The sequence below is a fragment of the Callithrix jacchus genome, chromosome 5, assembly GCF_049354715.1.
Source record: "Callithrix jacchus isolate 240 chromosome 5, calJac240_pri, whole genome shotgun sequence".
Lineage (NCBI taxonomy): Eukaryota > Metazoa > Chordata > Mammalia > Primates > Cebidae > Callithrix > Callithrix jacchus.
The window spans coordinates 160,108,425-160,131,449 of record NC_133506.1 but is presented as its reverse complement, the minus strand read 5'-3'; the positions used below and the strand labels follow the sequence as shown (position 1 = coordinate 160,131,449).

The 23,025-nt window shown below is 43.2% G+C and overlaps 1 long non-coding RNA gene across 1 annotated transcript; it reads left to right on the top strand.

The window, feature by feature from the left end:
* The first annotated feature begins 2,690 nt into the window (after window positions 1–2,690).
* On the top strand, window positions 2,691–19,504 carry LOC128932234 (uncharacterized). Its single transcript, XR_008481822.2, has 3 exons — window positions 2,691–2,960; window positions 9,743–10,782; window positions 10,870–19,504. It is a non-coding gene; the product is annotated as an uncharacterized LOC128932234 (long non-coding RNA).
* Window positions 19,505–23,025: the final 3,521 nt, after the last annotated feature.

Genomic DNA, 23,025 nt, shown 5'->3' with positions numbered 1-23,025 from the left:
GGTACTAGAAAATCAGCATCAATCTGAGCCACCCAGCTAGGAATAAGTCCCAGAACTCTACTGCATAACTGGTTGGGTGAGGAAATTGTAGCCACGGTTGCCAACCACTGACACACTCTGTAACACTGTCTGCTGTTTTGGGAACTGGATCTTGACACATGGGCTACTGCACGTGGAGAGGATACACTAAGGTCCTGCCTTGATTTGTTGCTGTTAACTAGCTACCAATTTTAAAGTACGTGATTGGCAGAGCCTAGGTACGTGATTGGCAGAGCCTAGGTTAAGTGCCCATGCCTTTTACTCCAAGGGAAGATGAAAAAGCAAGTTCAGCTTAAGTTGTTTGGCATTTTCAGCCTTCATAGAGAGAGACTGTTTCCGTGGGAAGACTCAAGGAATTCCCCAAACATAAGAAGGGGATAAATTCTAAGTAGCCCAAAAAGAAAGATCTACTTAAGGGCAAATCCAGTTTTTGTGTGGCCAAAACTTACACAGTTTGGTGGAGTTGTGGAAGTGGGGAAGGGATTTATTTAGGGAAAATACATTCAAAATTCAAATAACAAATTAGAAGTTTTGAAGGAGCTTTTCCAAATGAACAGCCCTGAAGCTCTACCTCCGAAATCACTATGTTAGCTCTGCTTTCCAGCCCCCTCTGCTTTGCACAGTTTATCTCATGCTGGTTACTTCCTGCATGTTCTTCAGGCTTCAACTGAGACATTGCTTCCTCTTTAATCTCTCCCATTGGGACATATATAACATTATAATTATGCCTGTTGATATGCATGACTCCAACACTAGATTATTAAGCACCAAGATTGCAGCCATTTGAGGATCCCCAGTCCCTAGCATAATATCTATACACAGTAGGTACTTGATATTTATTAATGAGAAAACTACATATTCTCCTTGCCTTTTTCTTCTTCATTTCTTTTTGAGACAAGAATCTCGCTCTATCGCCAGGCTGGAGTGCAGTGGCGCGATCTCAGCTCATTGCAATATCTGCCTCCTGGATTCCATTCTCCTGCCTCAGCCTCCCAAGTAGCTGGGGATACCGGCACATGCCACCATAACCAGCTAATTCTTTTGTATTTTTAGTAGAGATGGGGTTTCACCATGTTGGCCAGGATGGTCTCAAACTCCTGTCCCTCAGGTGATCCGGCCGCCTCAGCCTCCCAAAGTGCTGGGATTACAGGCATGAGCCAACACGCCCAGTCTCCTTTTTTTGTTTTAAAGACAGGGTCTTGCTCTGTTGCCAAGGTTGGGCACAATAACAGCTCACTGCCAGGCTCAACCTCCTAGGCTCAAGCAATCCTCCCATCTCAGCCTCAGGAATAGCTAGGATTACAGGCATGTATCACCACCACCAGCAACTAATTTTTTCTTGTAGAGACAGTGTTTTACCATGTTGCCCAGGCTGGTCTCAAACTCCTAGTCTCAAGGACTGCTTCTGTCTTAGCCTCCCAAAGTGCTGATTACAAGTGTGAGCCACTGCGCCAAGCCTCCCGGTCTGGTTTCATGCTCACATTCTTATGTTGCTTACCACTATCCATATGCTGATGACCATCATCAATTCTTATCTATAGCCCTAAACTAGTTTTTAAAAAATAGCTTTATAGAGCTCTAATGGACATACAGCAAACCACACATATTTAAAGCGTACTTTGAAGTTTTATATATGTCTACACTCATAAAATCATCACTGTAATCAAGATGGTGAACATACCTTGTACCCCAAAATGTTTCCTTGCGCCTTTTATACTTGAAATTCCTCCTTGCTTTCCAATCTCTGGACCCCCACGCAGTAAACCACTGATCTGTTGTCTGTCATACAGATGTTTTAAAATTTTTCCAGGATTTTATGTAAATGAAATTATACAATATGTATTATTTTGTCTGATTTCTTTCACTTAGTGTGAGGTTTATTGCCGAGTTTAAAATGAGGAAACTGAGGCCGGTATAAGAAAATGAAAATCCAATTTATTCAGCTCCCCGGCGAGGTTCCATGGTCCCGGGGAAAGGGGCCAAATTCCTGGGGCGTGGGGTTTTGATGGCTAGAAGGAACGAGCAACAGCTGGGTGCTCTGATTAACTCCAGGGGAGCGAGATTAAGACGGGGCAGGTCGCTATTGGTTAGCGGGTTGTTGGGCGGGTTTTCCGGTGGGAGAGCCGGCCAGGAGCCTTGCATCAGCTGGAGCCTTCCAGGGGAGCCATGCGGCAGACCTAGGTGCCGAGTGCAGAGCCGGGTGCCGGGTGCAGAGGTGGGTGTGTCCAACCCCCATACTTAGCATAATAATTTTGAGATTCATCCATGTCGTAGTGTGTGGCAATGCTTCATTCCTTTTATTGCTGACTAGTATTCCATTGCGTGGCTGCAGTACTGTTTATCCATTCACATATTGATGTACATTGGGGTTGTTTCCAGTTTTCAAGTATCATTATTATTATTATTAATTTATTTTTTGAGACAGAGTCTCTCTCCATCTCCCAGGCTGGAGTGCAATGGCGCAATCTCTGCTCACTGCAACCTCTGCCTCCCAGGTTCAAGCGATTCACCTGCCTCAGCCTCCTGAGTAGCTAGGATTATAGGTGCCCACCACCATGACCAGCGATGTTTTTTAGTAGAGACATGGTTTTGCCATGTTGGCCAGGCTGGTCTCAAACTCCTGACACTCAGGTGATCTGCCTGCCTTGGCCTCCCAAGGTGCTGGGATTACAGGTGTGAGCCACTGCGCCCGGCCTCTGGTTTTCGATTCCTAACCATTGAAACTGCTATAAACAGTCATTCCTGTGCAAACATTGCATGAACATGGTATTTCCTGTCTCTTAGGTGCTGATTGGGTAGCAGTGGTCTGGCCAAGTCATTCTACGGTTGTGCCTTTTTACGTTCCTTGGTGTATGAGTCTTCCAGTTGCTCTATATCCTTGCCATCATGGTCGGTCTTTCTCATTTTAGCCATTTAAATGGGTATGTAGTGCTATATGGTTTTGGTTTTAATTTCTAGTTCCCTAATGACTTATAATTGCTGAGTTTTGAGAGCTCTTCATATATTCTGGATACGAGCGCTTCATCAGATACATGATTACAAATATTTTCATAATGTAGAATCTTTTAAATTTTGGTGAAGTCTAATTTATTAATTTCTTATTTTATGGATCATGCTTTCGGTGTGGTATCTAAGAAATCTTTGCCTAACCTGAAGTCACAAAGATTTTCTTTCTTCTAGAAGTTCTATTTTTTTTTTTTTTTTTGAGACGGAGTCTGACTCTGTTGCCTAGGCTGGAGAGCAATGGCACCATCTCGGCTCCCTGCAACCTCCACCTCCCAGGTTCAAGACATTATCCTGGCCTCAGCCTCCCAAGTAGCTGGGACTACAGGAATACATCACCACACCCAGCTTCTTTTTGTGTTTTTAGTAGAGACAGGTTTCCCCATGTTGGCCAGGCTGGTCTTGAACTCCTGACCTCAGTTGATCTGTCTGCCTCGGCCTCCCAAAGAGCTATGATTACAGGCGTGAGCCATCCTGCCCAGCCTCTTCTAGAAGTTTTATAGTTGTAGGTCCATAACTCATTTCGAGTTAATTTTTGCATATGGTACAAGATATGCATTGAAGCTTACTTTTTGGCATATGTGTATCCAATTTGTTGAAAAGTCTATCCCTTTCAACTATATTCTCCCCACTGAATAACCTTTGGACCTTTGTTAAAAATCATTTGTCCACATATGGTAGGGATCCATTTATGGATTCTCTGTTCCATCAATTAGTCTATCTTTGTGCCAATACCGCAGGGTTGACAGGTCTTGAAATCAGTAGTGTAATCTCTCTAACTCTGTTATTTTCCAAAGCTGATTTGGCTATTCTAAGTCCTTTGCATTTCCATTTGAATTTTTTCCCCCATTTGAATTTTAGAATCAGTTTGTCAACTTCCAAAAGGGAAAAGCCTCTGGGATTTTTAGTTTTATTTTATTTCAGAGATGGAGTCTTGTTATATTGCCTAGGTTGGTCTCAAACTCCTGGCCTCCTGCCTCAGCTTCCCAGTAGCTGAGATTACAGGCATGACCATACCCGATTCGGGATTTTGATTGGAATCATGTTGAGTCTACAGGTCAATCTTGGAAGAACTGAGATTTCAACAATATTGAGTCTTCTTGACTCATGAATTTGTAAGAGCTCTCCATCTTTTAGTCTTCTTAAATTTCTCTCAGCAATGTTTTATAGTTTTCAGTGAACATGTCTTACATATCTTTTGTCAGATTTATTTTTCAGTATTTAATATTTTTGATGTTACTGTAAATATCATGGCTTTTTGCATTTTAAATTTTGATTATTAGTGTTTTTGTTTTAAATCTTTTTTTTTTTGAGACGGAGTTTCGCTCTTGTTACCAGGCTGGAGTGCAATGGTGCGATCTCGGCTCACCGCAACCTCTGCCTCCTGAGTTCAGGCAATTCTCCTGCCTCAGCCTCCTGAGTAGCTGAGATTACAGGCACGCGCCACCATGCCCAGCTAATTCTTTGTATTTTGAGTAGAGATGGGGTTTCAACATGTTGACCAGGATGGTCTCGATCTCTTGACCTCGTGATCCACCCGCCTCGGCCTCCCAAAGTGCTGGGATTACAGGCTTGAGTCACCGTGCCCGGGCAAATCTTTTTTCTATTTTATTGATGTATTACTCTGTAAAGTGCACAATCCATATATATATATATATGGTTTATGTATATATATAAACCTCTCTTTGGGAAAACTTTATTGTGAAAAAGATACAAATAAGATATTCTTATTAGATTCAGTTTGAAAGGAAATTATCAAGTGTGATACACTTACTTAAGGATGGCCTCAACATTAGATTGGGAAGCTTTTCTCTTTCAAATGAATGAAAATGATCCGTTTCATAGGAAGATGTTAGGTAATACAGTGTACGTGACTAAATATTTTCACTCTTCAAGTTGAAGACCATTATCCTTCAAGAAATGCCCCTAATCCAGCATGGTTACTCTTCACCTTCTTTAAACGACCAAAGCGAAGTACATTGGCATATTCAGTTGTGTCATTTGCATATGAAAATGTATTTTATCAATGATTTCTTAAGCATTTGTCTCTCCTTCCTCCCACGATTTCAATAAACTGATGCCAATAATTTATGGAAGAAATTATAAAAGTTTACTAAAAGACAGATATAAAAAACTGAATGAATGAAGCAGACAATTGTGTTCATGGAGAGGAAAAGGCAAAGCAAGGGAAATATATCATTTTTCCCCAATGTAGTCTGCAAAATCAACAATTTGTTGTTGTTGTTGGTGGTGGTGCTGTTATTTTTTTAAAGAGAAAGAGCCTCTCACTGTTGCCCAGGCTGGAGTGCAGTGGCACCATCATAGCCCCAACTTCATGGGCTCAAGTGATCCTCCTGCCTCAGCCTCCCAAATAGCTGAGGCAAATGCCACCATGCTTGGCTAATGCTATTTACGCATGTATTTATATATTTATTGTAGAGACAAGGTCTTACCATCTTGCCCAGGCTGGTCTTGAACTCGTGGGCTCAAGCAGTTTTTCCACCTTGGCCTCCCAAAGTGCTGAGATTACAGGCATGAGCCACTGCACCCAGACTGCACAAATCTTGTATATAAGTTGAAAAAAGTTTGTGTCTGAATATACTGCTGTGATTACCAGTCAGATCAAGATGTGTAACATTTTGTGCATCCAAGAAGGTTTCTTCATGCCCCTGCTCCCCACCCTCCCCGACAACCAGGAGATTCCCTTATGATCCCTCTCACTATAGTTTTTATCTTCATATAAATGGAATTAATCATGATATACTCTGTCTGGCTTCTTCAACTTATGTACATAAGGTTCATCTATATTGTTGTGTGTAGTGGACGTTCATTCTTATTCATTGCTATGTAATATTTTGTCTCCAATTTAAGGACATTTAGATTATTTCCAGTTTTTGGTACTGTGGATGATGCTGCAATGAATATTCTTGTATATGATCATAAATACTCGGGTACATGCCCAGTGGTAGAATTATTGGGTAGTATGGTATATGTGTAACTAGCTTTAGTAGATAGTGTCTGACATAGTTTGGGTATGTGTCCCCACCCAAATCTCATGTCAAATTGTAATCCCCAATGTTGGAGGTTGGGCCTGATGGGAGGTAACTGGATCTCAGGGGTAGGTTTCTCACTAATGATTATGTACCATCCCCGTTGGTACTGTCCTCTCAACAGTGAGTGAGTTCTTGGGAGGTCTGGTTGTTTAAAAGTGTGTGACACCTCCCTCCACCCCACTTGCTCCTGCTCCTGCCATGTAAGATGCCTGCTCTACCTTTGCTTCTACTATGACTGGAAGCTTCCTGCGGCCTCCGCACAAGCAGAAGCTGCTATGCTTCTTGTACAGCCCGCAGAACCATGAGCCAATTAAACATTTTTTTCTTTATAAATTACTTAGTCTCAGGTATTTCTTTATAGCAATGCAAGAACAGACTAATACAGTGTCACACAGTTTTCCAAAATGATTAACCAATTTAAAGTCTCACCAACAATATATGAAACATAGTTGCTCCATATCCTTATCAATGCTTGGTATTGGAAGTCCTATTAATTTAAGCCATTCTGGTGATAGTTTTGGTATCTCATTATAATTTCAATGTCCATGATACAGATTTTTTTTTTTTTTGAGACGGAGTCTCACTGTGTCGTCCAGGCTGGAGTACAGTGGTGCGATCTCAACTCACTGTAACCTCTGCCTCCTGGGTTCAAGTAATTCTCCTGCCTCAGCCTCCCAAGTAGCTGGGATTACAGGTGCCCACCATCATGCCCAGCTCATTTTTGTATTTTTAGTAGAGACAGGATTTCACCATGTTGGTCAGTCTGGTCTCAAACTCCTGATCTCATGATCCACCCACCTCAGCCACCCAAAGTGCTGGGATTACAGGTGTGAGCCACCGCGCTCAGCCACAGCTATATATTTTTTTTTTGAGACAGTCTGCTTCTGTTGCCCAGGCTGGAGTGCTGTGGTGCCATCTCACTCACTGCAACCTCTGCCTCCCAGGTTCGGGTGATTCTTGTGCCTCAACCTCCCTAGTAGCTGGGATTATAGGTGCGCACCACCATGCCCGGTTAATTTTTGCATTTTTAGTAGATACAGGGTTTTGGAGATCCCTTAAGGCCAGGCTGGTCTCCAACTCCTGGCCTCAAGGGATCCTCCCACTTCGACCTCTCAAAGTGCTGGGATTACAGGCTTGAGCCACTGCACCCAGCCATGATATGGCTATTAATATAGAACTTCTTTTCATGTTGGGCCTATAGGTCAGTCTTGAAATTTGCCCTTTCATAGGGTATCCATATTTATTTATTTTTGAGACAGAGTTTTGCTCTGTTGCCAGGCGCCAGTCTGGAGTACAGGGGTCCGATCTTGGCTCACTGCAACCTCCGCCTCCTGGGTTCAAGCAATTCTCCTGCCTCAGTCTCCCTGGTAGCTGGGACTATAGGCGCATGGCACCACGCCCAGCTAATTATTTTTGTATTTTTAGTAGAGATGGGGTTTCACCATGTTGACCAGGATGGTCTCGATCTCTTGACCTCGTGATCCTCCCGCCTCGGCCTCCCAAAAGGGTATCCATATTTATATGCATATTGGTGCATGGCAGAGACTGGTGTACTCACCTTGGTGTATGAGTGACATACAGTGCAGTGAAGACAAACTGGAGCATACCCGAGAATAACCCTATTCTAAGTGAGTTTGGAGTCCCAGGCTAAGGAATCCAGGTGTAGCCAACACTGAAGTTCACTCCTTATCTAGGAAGGACATCCACACCCCTGCCCCATCCCTTGGAACACAGGCTGTACAGGGGATCAAGGCCCTTTGTTTTGGATTAAAGGGAGGTTGCTAGAAGGAAGGTGCAAGTGATACGGGGTTTTGGAGTGAAATGCTATATAGACTACACACTTTTTACAAATGGTAGCGGTTCTCCAGGCCAGCCACCACCACTGGACCACCCCTGTATGTGGGTCCTGAATAAACCTTACGTTTCCTTCACTGGCTCTGCCTCTGTTATAGTGCCATCCCAACTGGGAACAATGGGGATCGAGAAGGACAACTGGCCCTTTATATAACATTTGAAAATTAACCAGTGTAGGCCAGGTGCAGTGGCTCACGCCTGTAATCCTAGCACTTTGGGAGGCCGAGGCGGGTGGATCACGAGATCAGGAGATCGAGACCATCCTGGTCAACATGGTGAAACCCCGTCTCTACTAAAAATACAAAAAATTAGCTGGGCATGGTGGTGCGTGCCTGTAATCCCAGCTACTCAGGAGGCTGAGGCAGGAGAATTGCCTGAACCCAGGAGGCGGAGGTTGCGGTGAGCCGAGATCGCGCCATGGCACTCCAGCCTGGGTAACGAGCGAAACTCCGTCTCAAAAAAAAAAAAAAAAAGAAAAAAGAAAATTAACCAGTGTAATTCACAGTAACATATTATTATTTAAAAAAAATACATATGAGGCCGGGTGAGATGGCTCACGCCTGTAATCCCAGCACTTTGGGAGGCCGAGGCGGGCGGATCACCTGAAGTTGGGAGTTTGAGACCAGCCTGACCAACATGGAGAAACCCCATCTGTACTAAAAATACAAAATTACCTGGGTGTAGTGACTCATGCCTGTAATCCCAGCTACTCCAGAGGCTGAGGCAGGAGAATTGCTTGAGCCTGGGAGGCGGAGGTTGCGGTGAGCCAAGTTTGTGCCATTTCACTCCAGCCTGGGCCACAAGAGTGAACTCTGTCTCCAAAAAAAAAAAAAAGAATGTGTCAATAAAGGCAGAAAAAAGCACTTGACATTGAATGCTTTTCTCTTGATGTTACAACCAAGATAGGGAAATCCATTATCACTATTTTTATTCAATAGTGGACACACTAGCCAGCAACAAAACTAAAAGGTATAAAGATTACAGAGAAGTTAGACCATCTTTATTCCCAGATTGCAAGGTTATGATCACATACATTCCAAAAGAATCCAGAGTATTATAAATGATAAGGGGACTTAGCAAGATGCTTGAATATAACATCAGCATGTAAAAATCAATAGTGTTTCTATATCCTTACAACAAACGAGTATATAAAGAAAAATGCTATTCAATGTTGCATTCAAAACACTACTCAAGAACAAATCTAATGAAAGATACGTATGATCTCTATACTGCAGTCTATCCAAGCACAGCTGCCTTAAACTATAAATATGTGTACAATCTACAAAACACTGCCAGGAGAAATTAGAGGCCACTTAAATAAATAGTGGGAAAGAATGACATTCATGGATTAAGGGACTTAATATCGTTCATATACTAGTTTTCCCCAAACAGATCTATAGATCCAATGCAAGCCCAGTACAAATCCCAGCAGCTGTTTTTTATTTTAAACTGACAAGCTAATTCCAAAATTCACCTAGAATTCAACGGCCTTGGAATAAGCCAAAGCAGTCTTGGGAGAATAAAGCCACGGGACTTCGATACTTACTACAAAGCTACATTAATTCATACAGTTTGGTAGTGGCATAAAGTTAGATAAAGACCACTCCCTCCCGCTCCGCAATCTGCCCCCATCCTTGGAACGTCCCGGCAGCTTTCCCCGTCTGCTTGGGTCGAAGGGGCAGAGGGCGGGCCTGACCGATAGGGGTGGGAAACAAAGCGACACTGAGATCGCTTCAGGCCACCTTCCTCCCCTCAGTGCCTTTGGATTAAAAAGGTTTTCCTTCTTGGTCTAGGATGACCACTAAGAAGAAAGCCTGGGCTGTGGAGTTATGAGGAAGCCGGCGCCTCTGTCTCCCAGGAACCAGAAGGCTTTTAGCTGCGATGAGCTCAGAAGCACTTCCAGCGAGCCAGCCCTTTTTGATTCCCAGCGCAACGGTCGCGGGAATCCGGGCGCCATCCAGGCCTCTGTTCCCGGAAAAGACCATGCAGCCGCCGGTGACATCACGGAGGGGAAAGGGCCTGGCTACCCGTGGCAGCCATGATAAAACGCAGGGAAAACGGAGCTCCAAGTAGCTGGTGTTATTAACGGACATGCAAACGCTCCTAACCGCTGCACGTTCCTGAGGGATATCAGTTGTTATAAAAGTGCTTCTGGCCGGGCGCGGTGGCTCACACCTGTAATCCCAGCACTCTGGGAGGCCGAGGCGGGTGGATCACGAGGTCAACAGATCGAGACCATCCTAGTCAACATAGTGAAACCCCGTCTCTACTAAAAACATTAAAAAAATTAGCTGGGCATGGTGGCGCGTGCCTGTAATCCCAGCTACTCGGGAGGCTGAGGCAGGAGAATTGCCTGAACCCAGGAGGCGGAGGTTGCGGTGAGCCGAGATCGCGCCATTGCACTCCAGCCTGGGTAACAAGAGCGAAACTCCGTCTCAAAAAAAAAATAAATAAAATAAAAGAAAAGTGCTTCTGAGCTACGCTCCGGGAGACTCTGTGGGAGTGCCCGCGGGCGTGGGCGCGGTGGAAGAGAGGGAGAAAGCGTAGCCCAGGCCTCCGTAACCATGGCTGCGAGGGGCGGGGTGCGGGCGGGAAGGACTCGGTCCTCCACGGTCCCAGCAGGCCCCGCGCCTGCGTGTCCCTCCCTTCCCGCTGGCGCACGCTGCGTGGCTGCTCGTTGGTACTTAGGAGGGAAAGTCGGTTGGTGTTTCTACAGGACTTTCCCCCTTGGGCGGTGGCGGAGCTGATAAACGCGGTCGTAGCAGCTCTGGTGGCAACAGCGGTGACTACAAGGGCTGGCGACGGCTGCAGCAGGACCTGCAACATCCCAGAGGTGCGTGTTTTGCTTTCCCTTTGCTATTTATTTTATCTCCCTTTCCTTGGCTAGTGGAGTCTGCTCAAGTCGTTGTTTCCCTGACAGGTTTTTCCAGAACTTCTCGGATGCGCTAGTCTACGAGGACCCCCCGAGGCGGCGTTAGAGATGAGAGAGCCTGTTTCTGCTTCCTCCACTCCCGGCTGAGCCGCCTCCTTCCGGCACCGCCTGATTGGGACCCAGGCCCCTGTTGATGCTGCGTCTCAGCCCCAGTATTGAGATTCTCGGTCTCCGTTCTCTGTCCCACGGTAGCCGCGTTACCCCAGGCTCCTTCCTGTCTTGCCCTTTCCACTTCCAGACTCTTGCATTCCTACAGCTCCTGAGAAAAACCTTCTCTATTTCTTGGGAGTATGGTTGGCACCTGTAGTTGGGCTGAAAGGATTTTTTTTTTTTTATTGCATTTTAGGTTTTGGGGTACATGTGCAGAACTTGCAAGATAGTTGCATAGGTACACACGTGGCAGTGTGTTTTGCTGCCTTCCTCCCCTTCACCCACATTTGGCATTTCTCCCCAGCCTGTCCCTCCCCTATTCCCCCCAATAGATGACTAGCGGAGAAAAGGGACTCTGGGCTCTGTGAAATTAATTTTTTCGTTTGACAATCATTCTTGCCATTCTTATGTAATATGTCGGCCTGAAGTCAGTGTACTGGAACAAAAATCTTTTCCCTCATGTCCCTGAAACTTTCCAGATGTCTTGTCACAGTTCATTATTCACTCATTTGTTGATTCATCAAAATTTTTTTTTTAGGAGTTGCTGTGCGCAAAGGCGCTGATTGCTATGGCTTAGTCTTAGTTACATACTTAGCTATCTCAGAAATCGTTTCTTGTAGGTGTGCAGTGAAGACAAACTGAAGCTGTAAAGGAACGTAAAAGAGCAAGAGTTAAGTAGTAAGAGTTAAAGAAGAGCCTAAAGATAAATGATGCTGTGGGTCACGGAATTTAACCAGGGTTTTTGTTGTTGTTTTTTGCTTTATTTAAAGCACAGAAACAAGGACACCCTGTTTTGTTGTTATAATCTAACCTAAGTAAGGTTAACAATTTGAGGCAAGACAGCATCTTTTCTAGTTATGACTTTTATAAGGAATGTACCACATGGTACTAGATCCCCCGTTGAGGTGATCTTTGAACGGAGACCTGAAGAAACAAGAGAATTAGCTTGGAAGCTCTAGGGAAAGACCATTCCAGGCAGGACCGAGAGCCAGTACAGAGATGAAGTTGGCCTGTATATGGAGCAGCAAAAGGCTCTTTTTATTCGAGGGGCCGTTTGATTAGGAGATAAGCTTGCACAGGAGACTGGGAGCCAGGTCCTGTAAGGTCTTTTAGGGTCCAGGTATGCTTTTTTAATCTAAATATATAGACCTTTAGATACCAGCAATAAGATTTCCTGGGATCAGTTTTGAGATAATGTTACAAGAAGCAGTGAGAATTTTTCTTTATAATTCCTTATAGTAGATATCGATTACTTTGAATTTACTTTCTTAATTGCCATGTTAGGCCTAGTGCTTCCTTTGGAAATCCAGTTTATATAAAAGTTGCTTTTAGGCTGGGCATGGTGGCTCATGTCTGTAATCCCAGCACTTTGGGAGGCCGAGGAGGGTGGATCCCTTGAGGTTAGGAGTTTGAGACCAGCCTGGCCAACATGGTGAAACCCTGTCTCTACTAAAAATACAAAAAAAGAAAGCCAGCAACTTAAAAAAGTTGGTTTTAAAAAATATTAATATAATGAACTTCATTGTCACTTTCCATCTTCTTAATTTTTTTTTTTTTTTTTTGAGATGGAATCTCACTCTGTTGCCCAGGCTGGAGTGCAATGGCACGATCTTGGCTCACAGCAACCTCCACCTACCAGGTTCAAGCGATTCTCCTCTCTCAACCTCCCAAGTAGCTGGGATTACAGGCACACACCACCACACCCAGCTAGTTGTTGTACTTTTTAGTAGAGACAGGGTTTCGCCATGTTGGTCAGGCTAGTCTCAAACTCCTGATCTCAGGTGATCTGCTGCCTCAGCCTGCCAGTGTGCTCGGATTACAGGCATGACCATGCTCAGCCTTAATTTTTGTATTGAGATGTGTATGATACATGTAAATAACACAAATTCTAAGTCTCCACTTTGATAAGTTTCAGGTATGTATACACCATCCAGATCAAGATACAGAGCATCTCCATTCGTAAGGCTCCTTCATGCTCCTTTCCAGCCAACCGTTCTTACTGTTCCGCTGACTCACCATCAGTTCGTTTTGCTTGTTCTTTACTCATAAACAGAATCATATAGTAGGTGCTTTGTTCAGTGGAGGCAATCTGTTTTTGCTTTAATCATTACATGAGTATACGTCCATATTGTGTGAGGGAGTAGTTCTTTTGCATTGCTGTGTAGTATTCCATTGTATAATTGTATGAATATATGTTGTATAAATGTAAATATGGTGCGATTTATTCCAACAGGACATCTGGCTTATTTCTAGTTATTAGCTAGCATAAGTAAAGCTTCTGTGAGTGCTCTTGTGTGTATTTTGGTGAACACATGCATTTCTTTTTTTTGATAGTATATACCTAGGAGTAGAGTTGCATAGAATAGACATGTGGTTAACACTAGTACCTTGGTTTTTAATGTATGGCTCTTGGACCAGCAGTATCAGCATCGCCTGGCAATTCATTAGAAGTGCAAATTCTTATTAAAAGTTCTTATGGACCAGGCGTGGTGGCCCATGCCTGTAATCCCAGCACTTTGGGAGGCCAAGGTGGATGGATCATCTGAGATCAGGAGTTTGAGACCAGCCTGGCCAACATAGTAAAACCCCATCTCTATTAAAAATACACAAAATTAGTTGGGTGTGGAGGCAGGTGGCTGTAATCCCACCTACTTGGGAGGCTGAGGCTGAGGCTGGAGAATCACTTGAACCCAGGAGGCAGAGGTTGCGGTGAGCCAAGATCACACCATTGCACTACAGCCTTGGTAAGAGAACGAGACTCAATCTAAAAAAAAAAAAAAAAGTCCTTATGACTCATGTAGTCCAGGACTAATTACCCTTCCGTTTCACAGTGTCCATAAGAAAGCAGACCTGGCGGGGCATGGTGGCTCACGCCTGTAATCCTACCACTTTAGGAGGCTGACGTGGGAGGATCACTTGAGACCAAGAGTTTGCGACCAGCAGTTCAAGACCAGCCTAGGCAACAAAAAGAGACCCTGTTTCTTTTCTTTTTTTTTTTTTTTTTTTGAGATGGAGTTTCACTCTTGTTACCCAGGCTAGACTGCAATGGCGTGATCTCGGCTCACTGCAACCTCCGCCTCCTGGGTTCAGGCAATTCTCCTGCCTCAGCCTCCCGAGTAGCTGGGCTTACAGGCATGCGCCACCCTGCCCAGCTAATTTTTTGTATTTTTAGTAGAGACGGGGTTTCACCATGTTGACCAGGATGGTCTCGATCTGTTGACCTCGTGATCCACCCGCCTTGGCCTCCCAAAGTGCTGGGATTAAGGCATGAGCCACTGCGCCCAGCCCGAGACCCTGTTTCTTAAAAAGAAAACTGAGACCCAAGTAAATCCAAATGATTGATCATAGAGACACACCAGTTACAGGCAGAAGCGGGGCCTCAGGACACAGGTCTTCCACATTTTAGTCCAGTGCTATAGAACAGTGGTCCTCAACGGTGTGGTCTCCAGATGAGCTGCAGCATCAACATGTTAGAAATGCAAATACTTATGTATTTATTTCTTTATTTGAGACTGACTCTCACTCTGTCACCCAGGCTGGAGTGCAGTGGCACAATCTCAGCTCACTCCAATGTCTGCCTCCCAGGTTCGAGTGATTCTCCTGCCTCAGCCTCCCAATTAGCTGGGATTACAGGCATGTGCCATCACACCCAGCTCATTTTTATATTTTTAGTAGAGATAGGGTTTCACCATGTTGGTCAGGCTGGTTGCAAACTCCTGGCCTCAAATGATCCACTCACCTCATCCTCACAAAGTGCTGGGATTAGAAGCGCGAGCCACCATGCCTGCCCCTAGAAAATTCTCAGGACCCACCACAGACCCAGAATCAGAAACCCTGGGTGTGGGAAGGATGGTCAGCATAACAATCAGCTGTGTTAAGAAGAAATGTTCTTTTTAAACTGTGAGATGACCTCACGAAGATGAACAGGTCAATGTAAATTTTTAAATTGGTAATGAGAAGTGAGGCTAAAACGTTGATGGTGAATGTGAGTGTATTTCTCCTGGATTCTCCCAAGGGCTACTTTAACAGCCATTTGGGATTTAGGTCACTTGGTATTATGTGAGTTAAAATGTATACATTTTATATGAAGTTATCCACTTAGGAGTAAAGGGGAAGTATTATCACATATGCTGTTTGACATTTTTCGTTCAACGACAAAAAATGGACATTAGTAGTGACTGGAAATCATGGCGCGGTGGCTCACGCCTGTAATCCCAGCACTTTGGGAGGCCTAGGTGGGTGGATCACGACGTCAAGAGATCGAGACCATCCTAGTCAACATGGTGAAACCCCGTCTCTACTAAAAATACAAAAAATTAGCTGGGCATGGTGGTGCGTGCCTGTAATCCCAGCTACTCAGGAGGCTGAGGCAGGAGAATTGCCTGATCCCAGGAGGCGGAGGTTGCGGTGAGCCGAGATCGCGCCATTGCACTCCAACCTGGGTAACAAGAGCGAAACTCCCTCTCAAAAAAAGAAAAAACTGCAATGAGTGAGTTTTCAGTCTACTGGAAAGACAAGTCAACAGATGGTTAAAATATAAAGTAATTACCGTAATGGAGTTGTATATAAAAGAGCGTGACAGAATAGAATCTGACTGAGGGAGTTAAAAGCTTTACAGAGGAGGTTGCAATTCAGTATGGAGAGAACATGTGTGAATTTTGAGAATCGTTCAAGGCCCAGTATGTGTGGCGGTTAAGAGCCCAGGCTCTGGAGTCAGAGACTCTTGGGTCAAAATTCTGGTTTCGTGGTAACTGTGTAGCTTCAGTAAGCTTCATGTTACCACTCCAGAGCAGATTTCTCATCTGTCCAATGGGAACAAATAGGACCTACCTGAAAGGGTTATTATGGAGATAAGTGAGGTACCCTGTATTACATGCTTAGTACAGTGCTGGGCACATGGTAAAGACTACCTAACTGTTCTATTTGGGAAGAATACAAGTTGTTCAGTAGTATTAGAACATAAAATGTGAGGAGGAAAGTGCGAGGAGATAAGGGCTAAACAAATGGAGAGAGGCCAGGCCTTCAAAGGCATTAAATCTCAGCAGACTGTTTTCGGTATTATCATGTGATCACGGAGGTCTGTGAAGAATTTGGGGGAAGGAAATGAAATTTTCTGAATTACAAAACCTACTTTAAAAGCAGAGTAGATAATGAATTGGATGAGGCACGAGAGATAGTGGATAGCAGGAAGATTATGGTGCAGAGCAGGTCAAAGATGAATATCATCATGTAGGGCAGTGATTGAGGGCATGGAGGGGAGTTGTTTCATGTAAAATGCGCTGGATTTGGTGATTATTGGAAGATAAGGGATGACTCCCGAGTTTCTGGCTGGGGGTACGCAGTAGGAATTGGTGCCATTCACTTATATAGCACCCAGGATGATAGCACTTTGCAGACTGCGTTCAGCATGGGGGAATAGATTTGAAGAGAGGAAGTAATGTTAGATTTTGAATATTTGTACATGAATTGCCTCTGGGACATTTCGGGTGAAGTCTAGAGAAAACCATGCAGTTGTTGCTCATAAGCTCTGTCTAGGCACCCAAGATAGACTTGAGTCATCAGCATGATTCAAGATGTGTGTGGGCCAGGTACAGTGGTGCACACCTGTCATCCCAGCACTTTGGGAGACTGAGGCTGGTGGATCATCTGAGGTCAGGAGTTCGAGACCAGCCTGACCAACATGGTGAAATTCCATCTCTACTAAATATAAAAAATTAGCCGGATGTGGTGGCACATGTCTGTAATCCCAGCTACTTGGGAGGCTGAGGCCGGAGAATCGCTTCAACCTGGGAGGTGGAGGTTGTGGTGAGCCAAGATGGCACCACTGCACTCCAGCCTGGGCAACAAGAGGGAAATTTTGTCTTAAAAAAAAAAACACAAGATGTGGCCGGGTGCGGTGGCTCACGCCTGTAATCCCACCACTTTGAGAGGCTGAGGTGGGTGGATCACGAGGTCAAGAGATCAAGACCATCCTGGTCAACAAGGTGAAACCCCGTCTCTACTAAAAATACAAAAATTAGCTGGGCATGGTGGTGCGCACCTGTAGTCCCAGCTACTTGGGAGGCTGAGGCAGGAGAATTGCTTGAACCCAGGAGGCGGAGGTTGCGGTGAGCCAAGATCGTGCCATTGCACCCCAGTCTGAGTAACAAGAGCAAAAATCCATCTCAAAAAAAAAAAAAAAATAATACAAGATGTATGTGAAGCCCCTGACACCACTTAGAGTCAAAGAATGTTTCTAAAAGGGGAGGAAGTCTAAGTACTGAACCCATGGAAAACATTATTATTATTTTTTGAGATGGAGTTTTGCTCTTGTTACCCAGGATAGAGTGCAGTGGCATGATCTCGACTCACTGCAACCTCCACCTCCCGGGTTCAAGCGATTCTCCTGCCTCAGCCTCCCGAGTAGCTGTGATTACAGGCATTGACTACCATGCCCTGCTAATTTTTGTATTTTTAGTAGAGACAGAGTTTTGCCATGTTGGCCAGGCTAGTCTCAAACTCCTGGCCTCAGGTGATCCACCTGCCTTGGCCTCCCAAAGTGCTGGGATTACAGGCGTGAGCCACTGCACCGGGCCAGGAAAACATTAGTTTTTAAGAGGCAACAGAATGGTAAGCTGAAAGGCCTGGTTTTTATTGTCAGGGACCACAGAGAGATCAAGTCAGACAGGATCAGTCGGATTTGATAAGGCATTACTAGTGGCTTTAAGATTAAGACTAGAGAGGCACATGTTTTTATATTTTGTGGCAAAGGAGATGCAGTCGAAGTAGCACATGTCTGTAATATGTAGAGATATGGAAAATATAATAAGTAGAGATATGGAAAAGGCTGAAAAAAGTCTGCGAGGAGAGAAATCAGTACTTTTGATTGATGCTTACTAGACGCCAGGTATGTATCTAAGTAAGCCCAAAACCCTGGCGTGATCTTCAGCTTCTCTTATCCCACGTTCAACCCATTAGCAAGTCTTGCTGGTTCTAATATATTCCAGCTCATGGTATTTCTCTTCCTCACCTCTGTGGCTAACATCCTTTTCTAGCCTAGACTTAATGTAGTAGTTTCCTAAGAAGTCTCTGTTTCCAGCCCTGATTTGTTATAATGTATTCACCATGCAGCAACCAGAACGACCTTTTAAATAAGTAGATTGGACCATATCTCCCTCCTACTAACCATGAACTTCCCATGGCTTTCCGTTACACCCTAGGTCCAAATTCCTTATAACAGCCTGCAGGGTACACAGGGAGGCCCTTGGAGTCGCATCTTACAGCTTCTTTGCTCACTTAGTTGGAGTCCCACTTTCTTTCTGTTGGTTGAAGTGACCCCATGTGAGTTGAGGGGGCATCTGTATTCATTGCTTTGTCAGAGTATGCTACTAGGTTAAAGCAAAGTCAGTGACACATGTGGCTATTGAAATAATTGTCCTGTTTAAGAAAAGTACCAAATCCCTAGAGTTTGTAGGCAGTTGGCAGAAAATAAAAGTGCTCCTGGACTTGGCCTCGATTTCCCTAATTGTGTAATCTCTTACATCATTATTTTTCCAGCTACCACACCTATAGGTTGTGACTGTACCGACTGAAAAAGTTTTAATCTCTCTAATGTTAACTCCCGATCAGTTGATGTAGCTATCTATTACATTGTATTTGGGCTTTGAACAGAATGTTTAATTGCATTTTACTAGCGTCGTGTGCTGTTGATAGAGGATAAGGAAGGGCCAGGTAAGCTTGATGGCGTACGTATCGATTGTCTTAACCTCCCTGTGCTCTAGATTTAGCTTTTAGTCTTTATTTATAGGACAGCTTCACATTTTCTAGGAATCTCAAATCTATATGGTATTTGAATCTTCTCCAAATTAGGAGGAAATAATCTGTAATGGTGAATGTTTATCAGTTAAACTCTTCGGAATATGTGAGGTGGTAATAATTGCCACTTACTGAGTTCTGTAGTCCAGGAGCGAAATGCTTTACAGTACAGAGATACTACGTTAGAGTTTCTGCTTTTGGGAAGAGGGGCAGGAGAAGGGAAGATCCTCTTAGGAAAAGCTCCAAGGTTATATCCCTGTTATCTTTCCTCCAAATAGTTTCTGATAATAAGTTATTTGTTTAAAAATTATGTTTTAATTAGAATTTGATGGTTTTTTAAAAGCTTTTACTGGCCCTCAACATGTTTGTTTTTATAGGAGCTGACTAAGGCTTTGGAGCAGAAACCAGACGACGCACAGTATTATTGTCAGAGAGCTTAGTGCTTGCCACATTCTTCTTGGAAATTACCGTGCTAGTTTTTCTTACAAAGTATATTGTCCCTTTTTAATAAGCTACTTCTACATTTTACTCATGATAAATTAATCAAATAAAGGTTGTCTTCGGGGATTTTTAAATTGGCCTTTCAGGTAAGGTAAAGTAGCTCAAAGTGTGACATATATGTTGAGCTATTTAACATATATCTATTAAATGTTAAATAAATAGAGCATATCTATTTAAATGTTATGGATGTCTCTTTTTCCTTTATTTAATGGCACCAATTCCTACGACATTCACCCATGTACATTACCTATTTAAATGTTATGGATGTCTCTCTTTTTCCTTCATTATATAGATTTCATTCATACTTATTGGGTAGGATGATAAAGAATGGTGTCATATTTACTATTTGACAGAGTATTAAAATGAAATGCTCTTGTTTGTATTTTTTTATTAAAAAGAATGTGGCCAGGCATGGTGGCTCACACCTGCAATCCCAGCACTTTGGGAGGCCAAAGCAGGAGGATCACATGAGCTCAGGAGTTTGAGTCCAGCCTGGACAACATAGCAAGACCCTATTAATCTATATTAAGAAATACTGTATTTCTGTATTGTGTCACTGTAAAAAATTATTCTGATAAAGTATCTAGAGAGGGAAAAACTGAATATCTTTTTTTTTTTTTTAGACAGAATTTTGCTCTTGTTGCCTAGGCTGGAGAGCAGTGGCACAATCTCAGCTCACTGCAGCCTCTGCCTCCCAGGTTCAAGCAATTCTCCTGCCTCAGCCTCCTGGTAGCTGGGACTATAGGCACGTGCCATGATGCCCGGCTAAATTTGTATTTTTAGCAGAGATGGGGATTCACCATATTGGCCAGGCTGGTCTCAAACTCCTGACCATAGGTGATCCTCTCACCTCAGACTCCCAAAGTACTAGGATTATAGGCATGAGCCACTGCACCCAATCAAATTACATAGATGATGCTAATGAGAAAAAGAGATGAATTTTGTGACACAGCTTTGTTCATTGCCTGAAGAGCTTTAAGAAGGAAGCTAAATGTTAAGCCAAAAGGAAGGTACAAGGGTAATATTTCTTTGAATTCTGTCTTGGATTGGCTTTTCCTAATTAAAAACCATTTGGTGTTTCTACCAACTCAAAAAGTTAGAAATCTAAAACTGATTCGTATTCTGTGTGTATTTGTTAGGATCTGTAAATAACTGATGAAAACCCATCTTTAATCCCAGCACTTTGAGAGGTCAAGTCAGGCAGATCACAAGGTCAGGAGATCGAGAGCATCCTGGACAATATGGTGAAACCCCGTACCTACTACAAAAATACAAAAATTAGCTGGGTGTGGTCGCACACGCCTGTAGTCCCACTTAGGAGGCTGAGGCAGGAGAATTGCTTGAACCTGGGAGGTAGAGGTTGTAGTGACCTGAGATTATGCCACTGCACTGCAGCCTGGCCACAGAACAGGACTCTGTCTCAAAAAAGAAAGAAATTACAAAGGAGTCTAAAATGAATTCAATTCAATAGGCAAAATGAAGCCACTTTTCTTTAGTTGAAAGGTATGGAGAATTGGCTTGATTTCTATTGCACAAACATATTAATCAGTATGTTTGTGCAATAGAAATCGTATACATAAGGCCAGGCGCAGTGTCTCATGCCTGTAATCCCAGCACTTTGGGAGGCCGATGCAGGAGGATCACCTGAGGTCAGGAGTTTGAGACCAGCCTGGCCAACTTGGTGAAACCCCGTCACTACTAAAAATACAAAATTAGCTGGGCATTGTGATGCATGCTGGTAATCCCAGCTACTCAGGAGGCTGAGGCAGGAGAATCACTTGAACTGAGGAGGCAGAGGTTGCAGTGAGCCGAGATCGTGCCACTGCACTCCAGCCTGGGCAACAGAGGGAGACTCTGCCTCAAAAAAAAAAAAAAAAAAAAGAAATCATATAAATAACTTTGCCTATAAATGTACTGTTACCTGAAAACACTTTCTTTTTATGTTTTAATAGGCTCAGAATCTGAGGTGGTAAGTCTAGAGTTTTCATTCTTCATGTTTTTATGTACTTATATTAAATTTCAAGTAACAAATATATTTGAGACAGGACTCAGATTGAGCTGTCAGTTATATATTAAGCAATTCCATTTAAGTACTGGTTCCTCTAGGAACTGAAATAAAATCATTTTTTGATACATACAGAAGTTTCTAGTCATGAAAATTATTAGGCTATTTCAATGAATTTAATGTGTGGTGAAAACTGATTTGGTGGTCAAGATGGTTATTTATCTGTACCTTAAAACCTATCACATTGATTTAGGTCCAACAGTTGGAGTCACTTGAAGGGCTTTTTATGATAAGCTAAGACAAAAGTTAAGGAAAATTGGAAATGTTTATCCCTAATTGTAATTCAATGTAATGTTTATTGTTTTGGACATGAAGACCTTCAAGTCTTTTTCAGTTAATAAAAATTTTGGTGGAGTTGAATAGAAGCAACTTTTTTTTTTTTTTTTTTTTTTTTTTGAGACAGAGAGTCTCGCTCTGTCGCCAGGTGCCAGTGGTGCGATCTCGGCTCACTGCAACCTCTGCCTCCCGGGTTCAAGCAGTTCTCCTGGAATAGAAGTAACTTTGAATTTTTTTTTTAAAGACAGGCCTTGTTCTGTTACACAGGCTGGAGTGGAGTAGTGCCATCATAGCTTACTGCAGCCTCAAACTCCTGGGCTCAAGCAGTCTTGCTACCTCAGGTTCCCAAGTAGTTGGGACTGTAGGCGCATACCACCCCACCAAGCCTGCTAATATATTCTATTTCTTTAAAACGCTTTTTAGGCTGGGCCCGGTGGCTCACACCTGTAATCTCAGCACTTTGGAAGGCTGAGGCTGGGCGGATTAGTTGAGGTCAGGAGTTTGAGACTAGCCTGGCCAACATAGTGAAATCCTGTCTCTCTAAAATATACAAAAATTCACCAGGCCTGGTGGTAGGTGCCTGTAATCCCAGCTACTCAGGAGGCTGAAGCAGGAGGATCCCTGGAGCCTGGGAGGCAGAGGTTGCAGTGAGCCGAGATCATGAGACTGCACTCCAGTCTGGGCAACAAAGCAAGACTCGTCCGAAAAACAAACAAAAGCAGTAAAACAATTTTTACTTATTTATTTTAATCTAATTTTTGAGTTGCTGAATCTTAGAACTGGCCATTTTATATAAGTAACATTTTGTAATCACACTTTTAGAAGTTTTCTGTTATTTAAAGTTCTGTTATTTTAGAGGAAAAAAAATCTCTTTTTTAATTGAAACCAATACAATTTTTAAATGCTGACTGTTCTAATTGTTTTGCAAAGACTAGTTGCATTTAACAATTAGAGTTGCCATGCTTTGTCTTAGGAGAGATTTCATGTAGTTATTTCATATCAAAATCACTGCAGTGTTGGGAAAATTAATAACACATGCATTTTAATACATAATTGCTAAACTGACTAAGTATTTTTCTCTTTCAACTTGACAAAATCAGTCTGCATCCCAATGGATTCATCAGTCAAAACTCAAGTGTTTCTTTTTCATAAGACAAAGAATGATAAATGCGTCTAAAGGGGGGAAAACCCTGTAGTTTAAACAAATCCTTGCCATGTGATTTTAAGTGCTTCTTTGTTTTCTAAAATTGTGTTGCAGCCTTATGTAAAACTAATTTTAAGGCTGTTTAAGGATTAGTATTTATACTTAAGTTAAATTCAAATCATTTCTAATCTTTAAAGTTGCTTCACTTGGTTTC